Raw genomic sequence first — 9,690 nt, 5'->3', positions numbered from 1 at the left:
GTATCCATTTGTTATTTTCATGAACAGAGAATATACATACACAACCAAAAATTAAGGTTTGTAAGAAAAAGATAAAATGGGTTAGAACTAAAACTCCTCAAAGATTTCACCACTTCCATCATATACGATGAAAAACTAGTCTTTAGCTCAAGGTAGGTAGAATCCAAGTGCAATGCAGTTTTTCTCTAGTGTTGTAGATATCCTCTCTAGAAAAGCCACCGAAAGAAGAATGCCATCAGCGAGTCTCAAGAGAATAAAATAGGACATTGTTCTTCTCCTTGAATGTCATCAGAAAGTAAATCTTGTTTTGCATGCTTGTGGATGTCGATTTCATTGATATAGATGTAGACTGGCTAAGGAACAATATATGTTTGATCATTCAAACTACTTAGATTCTTCCATGTCATATTTGAATGATCTAACTAGTAGACATGAACAAATTTCCCCCAACGGCCAAAGAAAATAGATAAAATTTCCCCGTTAGATTTAACCAAATAGTTAAGCTGGAATGACAAACAATGATGAGGTGTACAAAGAACAATCCACTTCTTATCCTTTATATCAAAGACTCCGATGGATTCTTTAATACCAATACAATAGAATGCACCATCATAGAAAATGGGGTTATTGTTAGAAGGGGTAAAATCAACTTCATGTTCACCAAGTATGGAAGTCCATTCACCTTCTCTAGGATGCATATATAATATCTGAACCATATTGTATCCACCAAAACAAACTCCAAAAACAATACAATCTTGAGATGTTGGTGCAGACGAGAAGGATAAACCCTGGTGACAATAGAATGCACCATCATAGAAAATGGGGTTATTGTTAGAAGGGGTAAAATCAACTTCATGTTCACCAAGTATGGAAGTCCATTCACCTTCTTTAGGATGCATATATAATATCTGAACCATATTGTATCCTCCAAAACAAACTCCAAAAACAATACAATCTTGAGATGTTGGTGCAGACGAGAAGGATAGACCCTGGTGTTGGACATGCTCTGGCAAATCATGAAGCTCAGTTGTGGTCCTAGCGAAGGGATTGAAGAAAAACATAGAATCTTTACTTTTAGACATTAGCAGCCAACCATCCATTGAGAAGCAAATTGTAGCACCTAATAATTATGACATATCAAAGCAATAAGAAGTATTGCACAATGGATCAACAAAACTGCATCTGATTTTCTCTCTATTGTAAGACATGAGCCAAGGATATTGTGTTGTCCATTGGATTGGAGGGATAGACGATGCACATGTTTTACAAGCAAGACGAAGATTGAAGTATTCTACAGTTAAGGGGAGACACATGGCTATCTTGTGTAGCGTATCAACGGGGAGGTCATTCAGATGAAACCGATCAGATTCTCCAATGTGTTCCTTCATGATTGACATGTTTTTCTTCGTTCTCTCCATTTTTAGATGCTTTTTATGGTTGGTATTCCATGGTGTTCATTGTTGGTCACAAACCAAATGGGTGAGAAGACAGGAGGCCTTAAATCAGGAACACAACAAATAAGTTAAGACTCTCATCTTCCAAATCAAACACACAAAAACCCTCATGAAAATGAACATAGTTGATAAGTCTTGACAGAATTAGTATTGAAGAAGGTTGACAGGATTAAGGGAGAGAGGGTTTTGATAGTGGTAACGTTTGGGTTTGATGGTCATTGCGAGTCTTGGGGATCAAGCCCACTTTTAAAGCTCAACTATTTAAAACGGCAATTAATACAACACATAAAAAGTGTTTTCATTTTCCATAGGGAAGCCAACCTTTCAAAACCAGGCCGGTCCACTGAATTAGCATTTATTTTTATGTTTTGGTAATCCTTGGCATTTATTAGCCCCACTTAGCCTTTAGCAGTTTAACCCAACTAATTGATCAACTCTCTACTAAATTGTAAATTTAGTGGATGCTAAATGGGTTTTCTATTTTAATTTTGGTAACTCAAGCTAAAGTGATTTAATGTCTGATTAAATGTGGGCTATTAGGAAGGTCATGGGGTGGGTGTTTCAAAATTAAATGCATTTATTAATTTATAGTCACACCTCAAAGTTTTTCTCAAAGCAATCTCCACAGCACATCTACCCCTCATCAAACTCAGATCCCCACGAGACCCCCCCAAAAAGGGGTATAGAATATCCCAATTTGAACATCTACTCTTTTTAAGTTAGTTCGTTACATTAAAATTTTAAATTTTAAATTTTGACAAAATATTTCGGTCCAACTTACTGAAGATCATAATGTTAGCTCTATTAGGCCGGCATGGACGTCAAATATTAGCCCAAAAACATCGTTTTAATATAGGACCAACACAATCTCCTCTCTTAATAAGATAGTCCAGTCCAACTATCCAATGCAGACAAAGTTAGTCTAATATGAATGTCTTTTTGTTTTAGGTTAGTTCCGCTAAACTGTTCTTAATGTAGGACCAACACAATCTCCTCTCTTTATAAGATGGTCCAGTCCAACTATCCAATACAGACAAAGTTAGTCTAATATGAATGTCTTTTCGTTTTAGGTTAGTTCCTCTAAATCGTTCTTAATACATGACCAACACAATAACCTCTCTTTATAAGACGGTTCAGTCCAACCATCCAATGCAGACAAAGTTAGCCTCACCTGAATGTCTTTTCTTTTAAGGTTGGTTCCAATAAACCATTCTTAATGCAGGACCAACACAATCTCCTCCCTTTATAAGACGGTCCAAGCCAACTAACCATCCAATGCAGTCAAAGTTAGTCTAATATGAATGTCTTTTCGTTTTAGGTTTGTTCCTCTAAACCATTCTTAATGCAGAACCAACACAATTTCCTCTCTTTATAAGACGGTCCAGTCCAACCATCCAATGTAGACAAAGTTAGCCTCATCTGAACGTATTTTCTTTTCAAATTGGTTCTAATAAACCGTTCTTAATGCAGAACCAACACAATCTCCTCTCTTTATTGATTGAAACTTCTCTTTATTGATTGGTCGTCATCTTGGTCACGTGATTGAAACTTCTCTTCATTAAATAGTTAATTTTCCACATTAAAAACATCATATGCCCATTCCATTTTACTCAATGTCATTAAAAAAAGGGATAAAAACAAAAAGAGAGGTTTTAGAGTTGTAAATAGAAATATAACAAAAGAATTTGAAAAAAAAATATGAATATGTATAGAGAAAGAAGAGATGTGTGGATTAAGTTTATTTGGAGAAGGATGAAAAAAAAAAAAGGTGTGGGTTTAAGAAAGGTTTCTTGAAAGTAAAAAGACAAAAATTAAAATTTATGTGTTTTCACTTTTAAGTGGGGTCTGTCCTAAGAGATTATTTGGAGACATGGTTGGTATTGTAATTTTATTAAATGGGGTCTGCCTCAGAGAGATTCGGGTCTATGTATACCAATCCCCTTTAATAGCCTGTGTTATTCCTAAGCAACTAACTTTTTACGCAGTTCACGTGATTCTCACGTGGTGACAGTAATTACCAAAAACTTCATGCTTACATACCACGCAAGTCAGCAAGTGATGCAACTCTCAGTTCGTAAACCTTATAAATATATATATATATATAGAAGTGCTCCACTAGTCCAGTGAACATAATGACCCCTTGTCGCCCCTCCTCTTTATTCTCTGCATGGAGGTTCTGACTCGCCTCTTAAATGTCAAATAAGAACAAGGTAAGTTGCATGGCATCCATGCAGCTCGTCATAGCCCTGAAATATCTCACCTTCTGTTTGCAAATGACAGTTTCCTGTTCTGTCGGTCTACAAATCAAGAGGCAACTGAGTTAATGGACACCTTGGAGGAGTTTTCTAAAATCACAGGGCAAACATTAAATTTTGAAAAATCGGGGGTCCATTGCAGGGCCAATCTCAACCATGCCCACAAAGATTCGATCCATCGTATTCTTGGAATGAACATCATCTCCTCTTCTGATAAGTATCTTGGTTGCCCTCTTTTCTTAGGGAAGACAAAAATGCAAATATTTAATTCCCTTATTCCAAAGGTTGAATCAAGGATTGATGGATGGAAAAGTAAACTCCTTTCTCAAGTAGGCAAAATTGTTTTAATTAAATATGTCACTTCAGCCATTCCTACGTACCAAATGGCATGCTTCTTAATCCCAAAAACCATTACAAAAAAATGTGATTCTCTGCAAAGAGACTTTTGGTGGGGGAAAGGGGAAAATGAGGATACAAATAATCAAAACCATGGGCTTTATCTTAAAAGCTGGAAATTTATTTGCAAAGCTAAATGTAACGGGGGATTAGGCATTAGGAAATTCGAGAATGCAAACTTGGCTATGATCTCAAAATTAGCTTGGCATCTTATAAAAGAGCCCAACTCCCTCTGGGCTACAGTTCTGAAAGCAAAGTATTTTCCTAATATCGATGCTTTGCACTCTAACTCAAAGCAAGGATCTTCCTGGCTATGGAAAAGTGTCACAACTGGTCTAAAACTTGTTCAAAAAAACTCCATCTGGAGAGTTGGTAATGGCTCCAATATCTCCATATGGGACGACAACTGGATACCAAGTCTGCCTCCCACCAGAAGGGCAGATGCTATTAATATCCACCTCCCAACCTCCTGCGTTCAAGACCTCATTCATCCATCCCACACAACTTGGAATGTCCCCCTCATTCACACTCTTTTTGATGCGCGCACTACTCGCCAAATCACTACCATTCACCTACGTCAAAATGACTTAACTGATCAGCTACAATGGACTCTCACCAAAAAGGGAGTCTTTACAACTCGCTCTATTTATAAAAAGCTCTCTAATTATGATCTTCCCCTCCATGCTCACGACCCCATTGGGCCTAAGATTTGGCACGTGAAAAGCTCACCACGAGCTCTCAACTTCACATGGAAATGCTATCACGATTTCGCACTGACAAGAGCAAAATAAAATCGGCACTCACATAAACATCCCGACCACAACGTGTCCCATCTGTAACTACCACAACGAGACTCTCCATCATATGCTCCTTGAATGCCCTTTCACAAGAGCATGTTGGTATGCCTCCAAGTGGAGTTTCCAACTTGATCGAGTGTGTCATCTGAGTCCTCAAACTTGGATAAAGATGTGGATTTCCCTCCCCAAAAAATTGGGGCTTCTTCCTTGATGAGTGGAGTACTTTCTGTGTCGATATCACATGGCTTATATGGAAAGAAAGATGCAAATCTGCTTTTGAAAAAAAAATTCCACACATCACCCGCATTATGCAGATAGCTAAATCAAGTCAAACATCTAAAAATCTAACTACCCATCATACCACTTCCCTTCCTGTCCAATCACAACCACTTAAACAACATACTACCAGCACATTATGGCAACCACCGAAACCACCCTTCCTTAAACTGAATATAGATGCTTATTTCATCATTCAAACACTCGCATTTGGTATTGGCTTTATTCTACGCAACTCTAACAGAAACGTCTTAGCAGCAGGTACATGGACAGGACATGCCCCCATAACAGAGAAGGCTGAATGCCGAGGGGTTCTTCTTGCCATCCAATAGGCCTTAGAACGACAACTCACTCACCTAGAGTTGGAGATCGATGCTCAAGCAATTTCAGTGGAATGGGTTATCCGATCATCTAATCTATCTTGGTGCTCTAAAGACATCATCAGGGATATCAGATCTCTTGCAACTAATTTTGTATATTTTGATATTATCTTTTGTATCTGTAACATAAATGGCATAGCAGACTTAATTTCTAAGAAAATAGTAGCTCTAGGAGAATCATTCCTCTGGGAAGATCCCCTCCCTCAATGGCTAATGGATGCCTTAGATAAAGATCGGACATCCATACCCATCTGTACAGGCAACTGAGGAGCAAGGTTTATGCCCTTTATGGTCTGTTGGCTAGGAAAAAGAGGAGCCAGGTAATTGTTAAAACTATTCTCAATTGTTTCTCTTCTTGTATGTTTTTCTTTGTTGTGAATATAATAATCTTGAGTGTGAATGAGCCTTCCTTCAAAACGATTGACAAGTCATGTATCTTAGTTCAATAACGTTAAACACTTAAAACAGTTGAACAAACAAAATACTGTGTTCTGTTCATCTAGAACTAATTTCAGTTTTCAAAACTACTTTCTTTGATCTGATGAGAACAGGGGTGGATGATAAAGAACACACCTGCAGAAATTGTTGTCCCCTGTGTTTATGCCCTTTATGGTCTGTTGGCTGGCATTGAGACAAGTAAGCGTACCTCGGCACTACTTGATCTAACATTGGTCCTTTACTTGTTATTAGCCTTATATTCTTCTCACCAGCGTTTTGTTATTTGAAAAAAAAACTCTATATTACTTATTCTGATTCTCTTTTATTTAAAGCTGCAAGCCTGCAACACAATTTATCGTAAAGTTGGATTTTTTAACTTCTGCTCTTGCTTTCTTATATTTTTGAAAAATATTCTCAATTTTATTTGTTTTTCCTCAGTATCTTTTCGTTTATTTTTCAAAACATTGTTTATTGATTTTTATTTTTATTTTTAATACAATTCCTTTGTGGATGGTGTTTGATTTTGAAACCTATATTTGGTTAAATCTGTTTGATACTTGTAATTTCAGTACTTTTTTTTAAAGACCCATGTATGGTGATAATTGTCCTTTTGCAAATGGTGGATAAGCACTTTTGTGATTATTGTACACATGTTGGGGAAATGACTAAGAGCACGTATCAAAGAGGGGATAGACGCCGAAGAGAGGGTAAGGACCATAACGAGGACCTTCCTGTAGTAATGGGCCAACTTTTTCAGTCCTCGTGTTTGCAGTGTCACTTTACCTTTTTCAGTCCTCGTGTTTGCAGTGTCACTTTACCAGTTCTGGCTTGGGAATGTCATCTATACAAGTAAGGTTACTTTCTACTTCGGTGTCATACCTCACGTGATCTATCATTACCATCCTTATGTCTTAATAGCCTCTCAGGCTCTCAATTACTGACTTTTCCATATTTCATTTCATAAGAGCATTTCCAAACTGCCCTCCACTCTCAACCACTCGTGGCAGACTACATGTCCATATTCCAATAGCAGGTCGGCACCACGACCTACAAGCACTACGCTCTAAGGTCAAGTCGTCCAAACGACCTACGAAATGTAACCGTTGTGCTACAAACAACAACATTAATGAGAAACTTTACTTCATAACAGACACATCTAGAAAGGGAAGAGAGAGTTGGACGCCTATAAAAGGGAAGCTCCATCTTCTCCACAGGGGGCTCAATCTTCAATCTCTAAGGAACTACGATTGGCTTGATTCGAGTCTAGCAAAAGACTCAATATGTAGGCAACTCTTCTCAAAAGGAAGAGTGCAGCCACTTCTCCAACAAACCCGATCTCAGGTTGAAGGTATAAATCCATACCTAAATATTGGCCGTCTATGGATTGAAATACTTGAAAATTCATCCACTCAACTCTCTCAAACTCTTTAAAATTTTCAAGCTCACAAAGTGTGGCAATCAAAGGGAAAAGCTACCGAAATCATAGATTTGCAAGTGGCAATTGGAGAGAAACAATCCGTAGAATTGATGAATGACAATTTAAATCTAGTAACTAGGTCGCCACATTCCAATCAGATAAGTACTCCTTTCAAAACTCCATTACTACTGACTTTGAAATCATTTGTTTCTGGTCCAACAAAATAATTATGTTGCCAACAAGCTGCATCAAATAAATGTTCAGATGAGTTATTTCTGCTCAAGATCACTACGTATGGTTCACTTATGAATTCACGTGACATTTGGCTGGTTCATTTCCTTTGGTTTGAATCAGTGACAACACAGATCCAGGAATCCAACTTACAGGTTGCTCTTTACCAGGTCAACTAAGGTGTTGGTTCAACCAATCTCAAATAGAAATTTCAGAGCATGCTAATCTATGGACCTATATCAATGAGGAACCAGCACAACTCATCACAAAGTTATATCAAAACTTCAGCCATATCTCATACAAAGACCTCCGCCAGGTTGTCCATCGGCCAGGTCATCATCAACCAGGTCATCATCAGTCATGTCGCCCTCAGCCGAAGTCGTCCTCAGCCAGGTCGTCCATCAGATCAACATATCATCAGCTCAGGTCGGACAAAAATAGAAAAAGGTGAATTTATAGGGAAAAACAGTTGATTTTGACCTCAAAAATGGCCACCACAAAGTAAAGCTTACTAGTAACAGTGTGCGCGCCGTCGAGATCTTTCCGAATTGGGCTCACACGTATGATTCTGAAAACTATAGCCAAAGTTATGGCCAAAATACCAAAACACATACAAACTTACTCCAATTAGCTAAATATCAGCTCATCCTCAGAATAGCTCATCCTCAAGTCAACTCATCCTCAGATCAGCTCATCCTCAGCACAGCTCATCCTCAGCTCAGGTCGTCCTTAGCCTAGGTCGTCCTCAACTCAGGTTGTCCTAAGATCAGCTCATCCTCAACTCAGGTCATCCTCAAGCCAGTTCATCCTTAGCTTAGGTCGTCCTTAGCTTAGGTCATCCTCAGCTCAGGTCATCCTCAGATCAAGTCATCCTCAAGTCAGGTCAGAGCAGGATTACAACCTGTAAGAAGCAACCAATATTCCAACTATCAAAACAAACCAGTGAGTCGCTCGAATTACAAAATGGAAGCTCACTCCCTTGCAGTTTATTGCAAGCCAATCAAGCTGAGGGCTAGCCACAACCATCTCTGAACTGGGGCTAGTCATTGCCATCTAAACATGTTCAATTCAGTTAATACGCTCTATGCACCTCCAGACTTACTACCGTTAGTTTGTACTCACTTTTGGTGTTAGCACATATTTTTTACAGGTCAATCAAGCTCCAAAACTGGGGCCAGCTACAATCACGCCAATTCAAGGCTAACTATCAACCATAGTGACGCCCCCAAAAGGCTAGCTATCAACAAATTAGCTTGACGCCCTACTAAGGATCAAGTTCAAACCACGCACTATGATGTCAGATCGCAATCAAGGACGCTCAACGGAAAACAACCATATTGATGCCCCCAAAAGGCTAGCTATCAACCATAGTGACACCCCCAAAAGGCTAACTATCAATAAAAACGCCCAAAAAAAGCATACAATCAACTTAACACCAACGTCAGGGTTAAGCTTGATTCAACTATAATTACCACTCAAAGGCTAATTAACAGTCAAATCCAATCCACGGTACCCCCAAAAGGACCACAAATCAACTTAAGGCCTATGATAGGGTTAAGCTTGATTCAACTATAATTACCACTCGAAGGCTAATTATCAGTCAAATCCTAATCTATTTAACTATGATCTACGCGACTCACGAAGCTCTTTACATACGATTTATGATTTACGCGTTATAAGCTACGATCTACGCACTACGACGTAGGACCTACCATATCAACTCCCAACAAAGCTCTAAGCAACAAACGACATCCAGCCTACAAACACAGAAAAATCAATTCGCAGCAATCTCCATTTTCAACCAAGTAAGACACGCGGTCTCCTTTATTATCTTTCTTTACACCACTATTCTACAAACAGTGATATAAAGAAAGGGGGTTATGTCAGTACCCTCCACTTTCAACCACTCGAGACAGACCATGTGTCCAGACTACAAGCAGGTCGTGCATACGACCTAAGGTTAGGTCGTCCAAACGACCTAAGAAACGTAACCGCTGCAAGGTAGTCAACAGCATCATTAATGACAGATCATTACTTCGTAATGGA

This window comes from Coptis chinensis, chromosome 6 (genome assembly GCF_015680905.1).
Source record: "Coptis chinensis isolate HL-2020 chromosome 6, ASM1568090v1, whole genome shotgun sequence".
Taxonomy (NCBI): Eukaryota; Viridiplantae; Streptophyta; class Magnoliopsida; order Ranunculales; family Ranunculaceae; genus Coptis; species Coptis chinensis.
This window is presented reverse-complemented; position numbering follows the sequence as displayed.